Source organism: Vidua macroura, chromosome 3 (genome assembly GCF_024509145.1).
Source record: "Vidua macroura isolate BioBank_ID:100142 chromosome 3, ASM2450914v1, whole genome shotgun sequence".
NCBI lineage: Eukaryota > Metazoa > Chordata > Aves > Passeriformes > Viduidae > Vidua > Vidua macroura.
In genome coordinates, this window is record NC_071573.1 from 932,499 (window position 1) to 948,036 (window position 15,538).

Genomic DNA, 15,538 nt, shown 5'->3' on the forward strand with positions numbered 1-15,538 from the left:
ACCTTTGGGAAAAGAGCTCCCTGCCCACGTTTGTCAGCCGTGCTTTAGGCTTTGATCTGTACCATTTGTTCTCTTTCATGCAGCTTTTCCCAGTGTGTTCAGATCTCCCCCGGTTTTATTCTTAGCTCCCTGTCTGCTGCAGCCCAAAGAGCATAAGCAAGTAAATACTTCCTTACCTCATAAAAATGATCTCTTGATCAGTGTTTGCATCTCTAGCCAGCAGCTGACTTCAGTTCTGCCAGGTAAGCTGATACTCACGGCTCCTTGGTTTCTGCAAGGTTTCATAAACACTCTTAAGAGTTTCTCAAGTTTTTTACAGGTATTGCCAGTAACACTGATCCAAATGACTTTGCCAGGTGTTTGATGGAAATAGCATTTTAAAAAAACAGAGGCAATTGTCTGCAGCAGGCTGTAGGCTCTCTGCTGGGCTTAATAAGCAAAGTTATGTTTGTCTGGGGGACTTTTTCAGAAAACATAATAGCCGAAGACAGCTTGGTTACGAGAAGCTTGGTGTATACATCAGTTTAAGAGCTTGTCACCTCCTTGATGCATTAATTCAAGCCCTCTGTGCGAGCCAAAGTTCCTGTTCCAGGCAGAGCATATGGTCTGTCACTTAGCACATGACATGAATTCAGATCACTGTGAGTGTGAGGGTGCTGGCCCTGAATGCCAATGCACAGGTTTGCCCTGCAAAAGCTGGCACCAATTTATTGCCCATTCAAATAGTTCTACTGTATGGTTGGGCCCCTTTACTGCTTAAATATGAGGAAAGATGTTCAGGGTTTAGCCCACAGTTCTCCTTTACTATCCTTTAAATGTTCCCTGTGAGAAATGACTTCCATTCATCTACCAGCTGAAATAGTATTCATAGGAGCATAAATGTATACAGTTGTATTTCTCTGTAATAGTCATGCTGACAAGTCTCATAACTTCAGAGACAATTCACTTGCCTTACTGGTACTGAACTTGATTTTATAAAGATTAATTCATCAGGGTTAACTAGACTTTAGACAGACAAACTGAAATAAAAACCCAAACCAGTCAAGTTCTAAGGCAAGAGCTGTTCATCTAAACTGCTGTGTGTAACAGCAGGGAAGCAGAATTTGGGATCAAGGTCATACATGTAGGAATGATTTACTCTTCAGTATGTCAGAATAAGGTCCAAAGTCATGTGCTTACCACACTTGTACTCTGAAATTTGATGCAGTTGCCAAATTATAGGCATATTAGATTAAATGCCTTGTATAAAACTAGGTAGGCTACAGACCTCATGGGAAAAACTAAAATGTCTGAATATCTGTAGTCATACATGTCCCGGAGCAATTGCTATATGTGTGTTTTCCTATTTTATTCTTTTTCCAGTGGTTGTCACCATTCACTTGGGAAGCAGAAAAGGTACTTTATGACTTGGGTGAAAAATTGCACACCAGGCTGCTGAATGGTAAATCTTGATAAGAAGTTGTGAAAAACACATGGGATATGTTTTATCCAGCTGTGGGAACAGGCACGTTCCCAAACTGCTTGAAAGGGCAAGCTGTGGGCAGCCTTGGTGGAGCTTTTCCACAGCAATGTTCCTCATTCTGAACTTTTGTGCCCCAGGGAAAGCAGTCAAGTATGAAGTAGAGAAGGATTCAGTGTGATGAGTGGTAATCATTGAAGTGGCTGGTAAAAATCCTACTGGCATCTGAATTTAGGTATCTGCACTGTTAACATTTCCACACTTCCTCTCTGGTTCTGCTCCTCACAGCAGGTAAAGGAGAGGAAGCATCCTTCCAAATCTGAATGTAGAACGTGTGACAACTGAGACGTGTGGGACCTTAACATAAGGAAAGATGAAGGTGCTTCAATGCTTTTGTATCTCTGAAAGGAGCTACAGCAAGGTTACCCAGGGGTGTTTAAAAGTGTGCTTGCAGGAAGGCATAGAATCATCCCTGAAAAAAATGCACCTGGGCTTGGATTGAGGCAGGAAATGAAAGTTCCAGTTGCTCTTGCATGTGTATTTACAGCAGGAAGGCTTGTGTGAGTCTTGGAGAACAGGGCTTTGCGTGCTGAGGGAGGTGAGCAGGGTGTGATGAGCACGTCTCCAGTTTTATGAGGAATGTATCTCATCCCGTCAGTTTCCTGATAACAAAATTAGCAGCCTTGTTAGCTGTATCATTTACAGAGAACAGTTCAACATATGTTCTGATTCGTGTTCACTTTGCTCAAGGTTTTCTCTTGTCTCTATTTCAAACAAAGTACCAAATCCGCCTCAGGTTAGTAGGTGTTAGCTTTGCAGGCTGTTGCACTGAAAATCCTTGCACTTGAAATTCTCCTGGAACCTCTGGCAGACAAGCACATTTCTGACTTCAGAAGAAGAGGAGGCAAGTGCAGAAATGAGGGAGTGGACTGAGCAATCAAAGGAAAACTAAACAATCCTCTTCTAGCTCCTGAAGTGAGAAGCACCCTGCCTGGCTTGGACTCTACCTGCTTTTTCAAAGTCATTGACTTTGCTGTTGACATTAGAAGAGATAGATTTAGCTTGGCACAATGCACTGCAGAAAATAGCTTTCCTGTCTAATTCTGCACTTGCATGGGACACTGAGAAGGTGACTTGTGCTGTCAACAGCTCTCCTTAGCTGCAGAATTAAAAAAAAAATAAAAAAAATCCTTCCAGTATTTAAACATACATGTTAATCACTGATTTCTGTCAGTGTTCATTTCATTATCAGCTGAGCTAGACACACTTATGAAGACCACACTTAATAATTTATCCTAGAAAAAAATTCTGCTCAAGGGGCAAGGAGATGTGGGAGGTGCTCACTGTGCCCTAATTTACAGTGTCAGATGACACCTCTAAGGGTGCAGAGTGTAAGCACTGGGAGTGGGATTTGAGGATTTGTGTATCTTTGCCGTTTTGGAGGATTTGCTGCATGTGAATTTCGCTCTGTATCAGCTGGAGACTGTTCTGAAGGGTGTGAATGGTGGAGAGAAGCTATCCCAAGCTCTACAGGCACCTCTCTGATGAGTGAACTTATTCACTGAACAAAAGGAGTAGGAGCTTCAGGATGGAAAGTTGAGGCAACCTCCTAGAAATAGGAGCATAAGTCTTGGGTTTAATTTAGGCCTAGTTAATTATATTCATAGTAAACACTGTCTTGTACTGCTCATGATTGTGGGTTTTTGTTTTTTTTTTGAGCAGGGAGAGAAGGCAGTTTTTAAAATCTTTGACTGCTAATGTATCTAGACATTATTATAAGCTTACAATAAATAAGAAGAAATACTCTCAGAGAAACTGGTCTGCCTTCACAGTGGTGCAGTTCCACTGATTACAATAGGCTTTGTGAGAGAGAAATCAATTTAAAATTAAAGTACTTATATTTAAAAGTGCTCTTTGATCAAGGGCCTCTGCACTGAATGATTCTTACAATGTCTAAAATATAATAAAGAAAATCCCCATTGAAAACATAATACAGGGCTGTTGCAATAATTTGCTCAAGGCTGCAGATCAGAGGAATCAAGCAACAATATTCAGTCCACTTTTTTGAAGTGTTCTGACTGCAATTGTCTAACATGCTTGACTGATACTGCTGGAGGAGGGGAAAAATAAGTGTGAGAAGAAAACCACTGTGAGAAAATCACTGAGCTGCTCCATTATTGTATCCTTATACAAAAATGCAAATATAAAGTAACCATTACTTTCAGGATGCTACATTGGATTAAAACCAGAGGAAACAAAAACAGAAATTAAACAGTCTGTTGGCAAAGACTGAGCAAACAGTAAACTACTGCTCCTTGCATCTTTTAAAAGGGAAAAAAAAACCCCACAATTGTGCCAGTTGTGTCTTTGTGCAGAGAGCCATGTGTAGGTACTGTTGATTCCACATCAGTACAGCTGCTGAAGAACTGCAGCTTCCATTCTGCAGGATGGGTTTGACAATATTTCAGGACTTGCTTTTTACCTAGATGGGATAAAAATCTTTCCACAGGGTGGAAAGCCTGCTGCTTCAAGCTAGCTTGATATAATTCCCTACTGCCATCAGCTTTAGTAGTGGGACCACTTGAGAGTTTTAATGCATCAGATGCTGCATCACCACCCACATTTATGGGCTGAGGTCTCCAGACCAGAATTATCTCCCATCCTAGGACTTGTTGGTTCAGTCAGGGAGATAAGTTTGGTGCCAGGCAGGGAATTTCCTTCCAGTGGGGACAGTCTGTGGAATGAGATAAGGGTTACTTCAGCATTTCTAGCAGAGGTAGATTGGTCTTGGGTAACTGAGAGATAAAATGGCAGATGAAATTCAAACTAGATAAGGCCCCTTGAAGGCAAAAATATCCTGAATAAAATGATGGGCTTTGAATGGGCTGCCACTGCTCAAGAACAAGATGCTGGTGTTGTCCTAAATGACAGCATTGACTTTACTATCTTGTTTCAGTCAAAAAAGAAGTGAATTGAGGTTTGGAATGACTAGAAAAGGAATGGGATGCAAACCAGAGATCATTATTAGGCCACTGTGTGACTCTGTTGTTCAGCTGCATTTTGAATACTGAATTCTGAGTCTTCCATCTCAAGCTGGACATTGTAGAATCATAGAAGTCAAAAAGAATGTCAAATGTAGTCAGAAGGCTGAAAAAAGGCTTCCATGGGATGAAAAACGAGGTGGGAAGGGATTGTAGAGGCAGGTATGATGCAATAAAAGTTCAAGGAGCTGTGAGGGAAATGAAGGGGCTAAATAACAAATGATTGTTTGGTTGTTCCTGTATAAGAAACAATAGGAGTGATTTAATGGATGGTTGGTTCTTCATACAATGTGCAATTGGATTGTGGAACTCCTTGCTACAGGGTTTTAAAGCTACAAAGAGGTAAATAAAAACCAAAACACAAAAAGCAAACAAGCATGCATCCTACTGGGCAATGCAAGGGGCAATAATTGAAAAAAGAAATCACTTTAGGGATAGGATATTTAAGTGTCACTGCTGGTGACCCCCAGAAGATTATTTTGGGGTAAGGTACTAGGTGTTTGTACTATCCTCATGCAGTCACTATTGGTCATGCTGAGCTAATTGAATATTTACTGTTTAAGCAGTACACCCTTATTAAAAAAACCTATATTTTTAAATGGATAAATGAACTCAGAAGGCTTTTTATACAGCTTCACTTATGCTTCTTTGATTTCATCATATTAACAGCTGCGCCCTGTAATCTGGAATATACTGAAAATAAGAGCAGGAGGGGAAGCAACTGATATTCCTTGACCTGTTGGCTCACTGAGGAATTCAAGCAGATACTGTAAAAACACAGGAGTAAAAAGGTGAGCAGCAGCATTACAAAAAGATTAAACAGGGCTTTGCAGTAATTTGCTCAAGGCTGCAGATCAGAGAAATCAAGAAACAATATTCAGTACACTTTTTTGAAGTGCAATTGGAATAGGGGAAAAATAAGTGGGAGAGGAAAACCATTGAGAGAAAATCAGTGAGAAATCATTGTTTGGTGATTATTATTGTTTCATTTCACCGGTGCATGAGTTTTTATGCTTTGTTTTGCTCTGAATACACGGCTTTTGTGGCTTGTGCAAGGACATTGTCAACGAGGAAATCTCTGGTCTTCTCTCCAGAGAGAGGCAGCAATTTCTTTCTGCTGGAGTTCCCAGACCATCCACTGATTGGGAAGACTCACTCTTGTCATAGAGGGCCCAGGTATGGAATTCCTATCAAAGGATGCTTATCCCAACCTTAGCTGCGTGGGGAAGAAGGTTGGTTTGTCACTGCTGGGGGGCACGGTACCCAAGCAGGAATATCTTTGAATATACTCCTTAAGACAACAGAAGAAAAACAGTGCCAATATAAAATGGAAGCGGAGACTACAAAATGGATTTCTCTGGAAGTTAGGACTGATTTATTTAATGCAGGAATGATAAACATGCAAGTGTTTCTTTGAGTAAATGGCTAGATTATCTTTCTCTCTGTTCCCATGGCGTGTGTGCTCTCTAGAAATTACCTTCTTAATAAATTAAACAGCAGCAATATTCATAGGAGAAAAAGTGAAATTAAACTGCTGTTGAACTGCCACAGAAAGGGAATTATTTCTCTGTAAGCTACACACGTTTAAATAGAGCTGCACAAAAAGAAAAGAGAATTTTTTCTTTCTCCAAAAAGTCATTTTCTTTGACATTATACTGTTTCTAATATGTTTTTTTTTTTTGAATAAAACAACCCTGTTTGCAAGTGTTTTGCCACGAAGTGATATCGATGCTTTTTTTTTCCTGAGTAGTAACTCAACTGAAAATGAATTTCCAGAACAGCAACGGATTCTCAATTCACTCTGGTGCAATAGGGTAACTGAACTCCTGCTACGAAATGTGAACCCCTCAAACTGTGAGGAGTGGCTGAAGCCACTTGGTTGTTCAGCCTGGAGGAGAGGCCCCATTGCAATCACAACGTCCTCATGAGGGAAAGCAGAGGGGCACTGCTCTCTTCTCTCTGGTGACCCATGGCAGGATTTGAGGGAACGGCCTGGAGCTGTGCCAGGGGAGATTTAGGATGGAAATTAGGAAAAGGTTCTTCACCGAGAGGGTGGTTGGGCACTGGAACAGCTCCCCAGGGCAGTGCTCACAGCACTGAGCCTGACAGAGCCCAGGAAGCATCTGGACAATCTCAGGCACACGGTGTGACTCCTGGGGATGGTTCTGTGCAGAGCCAGGAGTTGGACTTGGTTATCCTTGTGGGTCCCTTCCAACTCAGCTTATTCTGTGACTCTACAGCATTTAAAGATTTCATTCCTTGTAGGTTTGAAACAGGGCTTGTAAGGAAAAACCTTCTTTATATAGAATCCTAAAGTTTAATTTTATCGTGGATAATTGCAAGTTAATTTTAGAAGAGAAGGTATCTGCTGAGACAAAATGAACGTGTGTGTGTATTTTGGAATTATATTTCAGCAGACCAACCTATATTTATTGATTCTGTTGCTAAAAAGATGAAATATCCCTTTTTTCCTAGTTCCAATATTATTATTGCCACAGAATAGAAGCTCAGTTATTAGAACAACACATTAGGCCTAAATGTTTTATATTTTCTCAAAAAATTTATTAGCCAAGAGTTAGATCCTAAAGTTTTGGGAATAAATTCAAGTATTATTTCCTTCTTGGATAGCCCTAAGACTGTGCAAAGCATTTGGGATGAGGAAAATGTTAAACCAACACGTTTTTACACGCTGTGGTTTGTTCTTTAGTATAACAGTCCTCTATAGACAGTTGAAGGTAGTGGTGTCAAGAGTATGGGCAAATTTTGGTCAGGAATCAATTTCAAGAAAATTAAAATATCTTAACTTGATGGAGGAGGATAATTATCATCCTTATCTGTCAATTAGCAGTGCTTGCTAGTATTATTGCTCTGAGTCCCTGAAAAAATAAGTGCACGAAGATAACTATACCTGTGCTTATAGTTATTTGGCAAATTTTAGCTGTTGTTTTGTTTCGTTTCATTTAGAATACAATTTTCCATTAATCTGTTTAATTAGATGTGCGATGTCACCCTGAAACTATTTGATTTTTTAATGCCATGGTTTTGTCACTGCTTTTAATGCAAAGAAAGCTACATTTTTGATAGAAAATGCACAGTTGATTGTGGGAATCCTTAAAGTCAGGGTTTTGGGCAAGTTGCAAAAGGTAGGCCTTAGAGACAGCAGAACTGTGATTAGAGCTAAGCAGTAGACATGAGATTTGTCAGCAGAAAAATTATATCAGAAGTAGAAAATAAAGACAAAGAGCAATGGTCTGTGTATTAACACCTGTGTAGAATAACTCCCTAAGCTGCAGAAAAGTGTATCTAGCGAGATGTTAGGAAGTTCTAAGCTTAAGAATGGAGCCCTGTGCATTGTGTTTTAAGGCTTACGAGCAGGCATTGCATTGGAAAAAAGCGAGCGTTGTTTTAACCAAAGGTACGTGTGCTTGCAGTGGTGGGATAGAACGGGTGTCAATATGCTTTTGCTTCGTGTGACTGGTCAAAAAACTTTAAAGTAAATTCTAACATTAAGTTCTTGGTCTGCTGGCGGGGATGTGAGCTGCTGGCACCTTCCCATTGCCATAACCATGTAATGAGAGTGATGCAAAAAAATAAAACAGCTCGAGACGCCTTCCTCAGCAGTCCCGTCCCGTTCGTGATTTGTACACAGACCCCCAACCAACAATAGTTGATAACAAAATTCTCTTCAGTGCTACAAGATTCCCTATGAATTGCAGAGGTTTCAGATGGATTTTGATAGTTTTTTTGTTATTGATCGAATGATGTGGGGGAGCATTTCACCATGGCAGAGAAGATCAACGAACAACTTTTTTTTCCCATAATTTGGGCATGGCCTAGAGCAAATCCAGCTCAGCTTAGTTCAGGATTTGTTGGGAGCTGTGGAAATACATTCTTCCTCCCATCACTTGACATTGTTTGGGCAATGATTGGACTTGATGATCTCAAGAGTAATTTCCAACCTAAACGATTCAATGTTAACACCGTCTTAGTTCGCAATTTTCACAGTGTTATTTCTCTTCAGTTTAGCAGGGTTTCCATGGACTATTTGGGCACGCTGGGTTGTGAATGCAGCAGTCTTTTATCTTTTGGTAGTCGTGGCAAAAAGCAGTTGCACTTTTGTAGCCTTCAGTTTAAGACAGATTCCATTGTGGCCAGCATGTGGTGCATTGACTGTCAAACATTCTGATCAGGGGGATGTCTTGCCGACCGCTTGGTTATGGCCTCTTATTTCCTCAGGTTCAATTATCACACTGAAAGTGTGATATCATCAAAGAAGCGGCAAATACGTATGGACGTCCATGATGTGGATGACATCATCCAGATAAGTTCTTAATAATTCTTAAGAAAGATAGTATTTATAAAATGTAATCCAGAAAGAGGAAAAAACCCACCCTTTTAAAGGTCTTTGAAATACTGTGAACTTCTGATCAAGATAAATGAAAGGATAAATAGGGATATGGCAGGTGGTCCAGTTAAAATAAGTTCATGGGTATAGACCACAATTCAATTAAAGGGTGATTCTTTGATTGTAGAAGTGTATTTGATTATATTTAACAGGGAAATGCAGAAACCAGTTTTGTAGCCATGGTGTTTCTCTCTTCCAGGAACATGCAAGAAATCTTTAACATGACTGTGAAAGAGATGACAGTTCTGCTTCTTCTATGATACTGAGAATTGACTTTTAGGTACAGCAACGTGACAATGACAGATTTTCAGCATGAACTATTTACATCGGAGCTTTATCCAAGGTTTAACACTAGCATTGAAGCTGCACTTTTTAATGGTGACAACCTGGACAAGTATAAAAAGGTACAGATGGAAAGTGTTTCTAATCTGCTGCTCCATCAAATGCCACTGCATGAAAAAGAAGCCAGGGGAAGGAGAGGAATGTTAAGTGAAGGAGGGAGGGAGTGAAGAGAGATGGAGAGGCCTCAGTCATTCAGGTTGCATCTCTCATTTCTCTTGGTTCCTGCAGCTACTTTTGTGCACTGAGGGACAGACCTAAGAAGCAGAAGGTAATTTCTTTTATCATAATAAAACCCTGGAGAAAAAGCTCTGTTTGTGAACACCAGTCAGTGCTTTTATACACAGACCATAAAATTCAAAATAAATGTTAGTGAGGAGTCAGTCTTTCCTTTTATTGTTTTCTGACAGAAGATATACATGCACCCTATTTCAAGGATCATAAAATAATGAAATGTTTTGTCTCTTTCATGGTCCTTTTTATAATAACATCAGATGGATTGGGAATGTAGTTCTGAACCTGTGGCTAAACCAGCTACGGAGATAGCAAAAAGCACCTGAGAAATAAGCATAGTATGAGCTGCTTTTCATTGAAATGGTGATTTCATTGCCACCAGTCATTTTTACCTGCAGCTTCTGATGCCAGTGTGCTGTGTTGACTCGGGATGAGGTGCAGGCCTGTAATGGCAAGATGTTAGAGCACCTTGTTACTCTGGACTGTTCCTAAAGATCTGGCTTCTAAAGCTGCAGGTGAATAAATGAAAATTAAATCATGGTGCTGATAAATGGGGTTCAGAAACACTGGTACAGACAAAATGAATCAAAGAGTTGGTGCAGAATTCAGCCTGGAATAAGCTGATGAAAATCACTAATTTTTACCCAAACTCTCTGCCAAGTTCTGAGGAAGAAAGGATGGTTTTTTTGCTGTGTGAAAGATGTTAGAAAATAAATGGGAGAAGAACAGATTTTTAAGTGGTAAAAAATGGAATGGGAAAAATAGAATTGGAAACTATAGTGATGTTTCTCTTGGCATTGTTTCAGGGTGATTTCTTTTTTTTTAATCTTTCTTTAGCAACAGTATCACACTGTGGGCCTGTATTCAGTTTGCAGCTTGTAAGTCATGATTTCTTTTTAGTATTTTTTTTTAAGCTATTTCTCTGTCAAAATCACTTATAATTCTGAACCAGTGGTGCAAGTACTTGCAAAGATCTTGGTGACCTGCACAGAGCCTCCTTGTTTTGATATCCAGGTAAGTAATGGAAGTTTTGAACAGGCACAAGTCTCAAACACACTCCTTGGTTGAAATAACTCCTTGATTTGATGTAAAATTGTTGACACTCAGCCTTGCACTGACAGCTCTTGGCATGCAGTTTTGTTCTGTGGGATCCTGGGCAGAGACAGCATCCATTGCTTCTAAAGACTTTGCAACAGGCTTTGTAAATCATTTATTTTATGTATGGAAAGTTTACAGAGCTCATACCTCTTCTGCAAAATAATGGCTGATCCCTGAGGGAGAAAAGGTTAAAAAGTCTCTGTTTATTTTATCTGGTTTGGTTATGTAATGTGATTTCTGCTGTCTTTAAAAATCCAGTATAGTTAGGAAATGGCACAGCCATTTCCTGTAGCCCTGTCAGATCCTAAAATGGATTGATGCAGATTATTCTTGACAAATCCATATTTTCCTATAATGTTGTGTGGTATTTTAGATGGCTAAAACACCACTTCCTCAGTAATTTCTTTGAGTATCTTTGTAGCTTCAGACTTCTAATCTCTAACTTCCGTAAATCACATTTGATGTTTTTGTTTTTAATGTTGTATGAATGAAAGACTTGCCCAGTCTTTAGTAGTAAAGCCAATTGTTTTCCAGGTACTGAGCCCCCTGAGCTGAAAGACAGGGTTGAGGAGCAGAATGAAGCCCCCCGATCCAAAGGGCAATGGTCGGGGACCTGCTACACCACTCAGACGTGTGGACACCTAAATTAGGTGTCCTAATTTAGGGCAAATTTGGGAGAAAACCTCCAGGAGGAGCCCCCAGAAAGCAAACCCCCACGACCCCTCGCCCCCACCTGGTTTGGGAAGAATTTCCTTGGAGAGAAGTGGGGAAAAACCTGTTTATTTAACAGGCAAAGCACTGCCCAGCACAAAAAATGAACAACACCAGATGACAAAAATTCTTTCACCGCTCTGAAGAGATGACAAATTCAGAAAGTCTCTCCTGGGAGTGGTCACTCTGTTATCGGTCCCTTTGGCACTGGGAATGGCCACAAAGTGCAAAACTCTGGGTGTTTCCCAGGTCCCAGTCCGGAGCAGGTTCGAATGGTTCCAAGAAAAGGAAAGAAAAACAGTCCAGGGAAAATTCAGACTGCCCAGCTAAACTAACTAACAAGCAAAAAGCAAAAGCAAGCAGGAGCAGGAGCAAAGGCAAAAAGCAAAAGCAAGCACAAGCAGGAGCAGGAGCAAAGGCAAAAAGCAAGAGCAAGAGCAAAGGCAAGAGCAAAAGCAAAAGCAGCCCTATGTACTGTGCCATCTGTGTCCAGCAGACAGTGGGGGAGTGAGCAGGCTGACAACAAAACACAACTTGGCTTTTCAGAGCCAGTCTGGAAGGCACAGAACATAATACCCAGCATAAACAGGACAGACGACTGGGGATACGAGCATCATAACGTCACCCTGGGACAGTGGGGCTGGGTGGGATCCACCCGGGGTAGAAGAGCTCACCAAGGCACTTTGAATCATTTAGCAGCAGGCCTGGCTAACCAGGGAGGCCCAGGGGGCTGCAAGGCACCAAATGTGACCCCCACGTACAAGAAGGGCTGGGAGGAGGAGCTGTGGGACTACAGGACTGACAGTGTGAGCCCAGTGCCAGGGAAGGCCATGGATCAGATCGTCCTGGGTGACACCACACAGCACGTGAAGGACAGCCCGGGCATCAACCCAGCCCTCATGAGCTCATAACAGGCATACATGCTTCACCAGCCCGGTCCCCCGTGGCAAGGTGACCCTCTCAGTGGATGAGGGAAAGGCCGTGGATGCTGTCTAGCTGTAGCAAAGCCTTTCCCACTGTTTCCCACAGCATTCCCCCTGGAGAAACTGGCTTTATGTGGCTTGAGATGGGTGTGCTGTTGGATGGGCAGCAAGCTGCACGGGTGGCCGGGGACGTTGGAGAATGGAGTCAGATCCAGCTGGTGGCCAGTCACGAGTTGTGCTCCCCAGGGCTCAGTATTGGTGTCAGCCCAATATCTGTTTAATATGTTTTACATATTTAATATCTTAAACAACCCGGGCAAGGGGATCAAGGGCACCCTCAGTCAGTTTGCAGATGGCACTAAGTAGCTGATCTGCTGGAGGACAGGGAGGCTCTGCAGAGGGATCTGGACAGGTTGGATTGATGGGTTGAGGCCTGTTCTGTGAGGTTCAACAAGGCCAAGTGCTGGGTCCTGCACTGGAAAAAAAGAGTCCTTATCCTTATCCTTATCCTTATCCTTATCCTTATCCTTATCCTTATCCTTATCCTTATCCTTATCCTTTATCCTTTATCCTTATCCTGTGGGGAAGAAGTGCCAGATCTTTGAAAGATCCACAGATGTGTGCAAGGGGACAGGGTATAGTGGGTGCTTTGCAGCGTCATGTCAATTGTTACTTATATTAAAGATCTATTCCAACCTAAGTGATTCCATGATTCAATGGCTATGTTTTTACTGTGCCTAGCTGGAGAGGTTTTACAGAGGAAGAACTTTTCTTCCCTATTTTATGAAAGGTTGGATATATTTACCTACTGCTCAGCAGCACTTCCAGTCCTCTCGTGGCAGCCAACTGCTTTTTATTCGCAGCGTGCTGCTGGTGCCATTGCTTCTCAATTTCTGTCTGCTGCTAACGTTAGGGATCCTCCCAAGACGTGTCATCTCTACCACTGCAAGTCAATATTCATTTATTTCCTTCAAGGTCCACAGCTCTGCCCCATGCTACACCGGGGAGAGCCTCATGGAAGCAGCTGAACGGGAGCAGGGGCTCGCATTTGGGGAATGTGGAGAATGTCCTAAAGACAACGAGTGGTAATTTACCCAGCTGATTATCCACTGCTTTAAAACCCAGTCAGCTGTTTACAATGAGCTCTTTTCAGTCATGCACTATGAATCTAATCAAATCATACCAGAAAAACAGCATGGCAGCATGAGGGCTTTTCCCTCCATGTGTGTCCTTTTATAGCTCACTCAGGATAAGGAGAGTAGCTGAAATAAGAGCAGGGAAATGATAAATCTTACTTTTTTTTCTTAATTTTTATTTTTTTTTTTAATCCACAGAGGTGAATCATGCAGAATCAAATGTTGGAAGTGTTTTCCTCCTATATTTTTATTCAGTTTACTTAGTGGGATTTATATTATATTACTCTTGGTCTTTTCCAGCTATGTTCTTTCTACAGCTGTTAGTTTTGAGTTTGGTCCTTCCCTGAAACCTCCTCACAGAAGGATTTTCACTTCAGATAACTTGGAAAGGAAGTGTTTTTATGGAAAAGGAAATGCATTTCACCAAGGTTTACATACTTTTTCCCACTCCAGAGCAACTTAAGACCCTATGGAACAGTGATAAGTAAGAATAAATAGGAAGAAGTGTTTCAGGAGCTAACAAACAGAAGACCACAAGGGCCCAGCTGAGCAATTAATTCACTCTGTTGGCAGCTTCAATTAGAAATCATTGTTAGAAATTTTCTGAGTCCTTGAAAGATACAGTTAATGGGCTACTGGCTGAAATTCCTTTTCTTTTTGGCTGTGGAAAACCCCAGGCTCTCAGTAGACTCTCTCACCTTGGTGAGTTTGATAGGACTGTGGATAAAAGCCATCAGCTGGCTTTCAGCACCAAGACAGACTTGCCCATCATTCATGGGGATACAGAGCAGCTGCTTCCCAGGGACTATAGCCAAAAGGCCTGTGTCTGCTGAATAAATAGTACTGAGCAGTCTAAATTTGAAGATATGACTTTTATGTGGGTGCTGACAGAAGGGGTAGATGTCTCTTGAATTTTACATATCTTTGAATAGCCCATTGTATATTCAAAGTGCTTGTGTAGTTGATTTTAAACCATACTACCCAAGATGCACATGTTAAGAAAGAGAAACTGTAGGTTTCTGATTTCCATCAATGGGAAATATTTCCATATTTTTGTTATTGTGCATCTTGATTTATTTTAAGGTGGTAGTTCATGTTTGTGTAGCATTGCATTTAAATTGATAGTGTGGTGTTAAAGGCAGGGCTTTTCACAACAGTCAGGAGGTGCAGAGTTCTGTTATCACCAGGGATTCATGGCACATTGGAAAGGTAGAGGAAGTTAACAGTTTATAGCAGAAATTCCAACATTCAACATAGAGACGTGATTCATAAACCCCTCTCATTTCCTCAATGTCCTCATTGCCATTTTCCAAGTTCTCATCTGTTGGTACTTCAGAGGCACTGAGCTTGACTGAAACTCACTGTGCTTCCTGGAAGGACCTTATGTGTGTAAAGCCATGATGTTATCCTGTTATGGGATTATTTTACTTTTAAAAGAGTATTTGAGCCCTAGGATGGGATTGAATACCGGTCCCTTAAGGAATTAGTAAAGGATTATTTTGACATCAGTGCTGGAATATGAGTTGGGTTTGGCCATCTGAATGAATTTTACACTTTCTGTTCTAGGCAGTGAAAATCCTGTTTGGCCTTGTGCTATTGATTTATTTTTCCGAGGTCTGCATCCACCTGTAAGCAATTCTTACAAATGAAGATGAAATTTAAATACTTCTGTTGGTTTCTGCTTAAGCATTTGGCTGTTGACCTGCAGGGCTGCAAGACTCTTCACAATAGAAGGAAATCTGAGAGGGGGTCTGAAGGCTGTTGGCAACAGGTGAAGCTCTGAATTTTAAATGGGTGTTTTCATCACCAGCTTTAGAGAAACCTCTCTTCTTCCAGCTTCTGCTTGCAGAGGTTAAGCCTGCACCCCTCCATCCTGATCCAAGCAGGAAGATGGTTGTGATTCTGTAAGTGTCTGCTGAGAATAATTAGGTCATTACCCATGACTGGCAGTGCTAAAAAACCAGCTGGAATTTGTATGGATCATGAATTCTGTTGATTGTTGAATGGCTGGTGAGATATTTCATCCAAGGTGTTTGTCTTGGAGCTGTGGCATTGCATGTGTGGTGGGCTTATGAGCCAGATAATGCTCTTTTGTAATGTGTATTAATTTTAGGACTTTTGATTACTTTCATAGTGCCAGCCAATAATGTTTGTGATACAAACTGCTGTTTTCAGTAAAGGGTTAAAAGAAT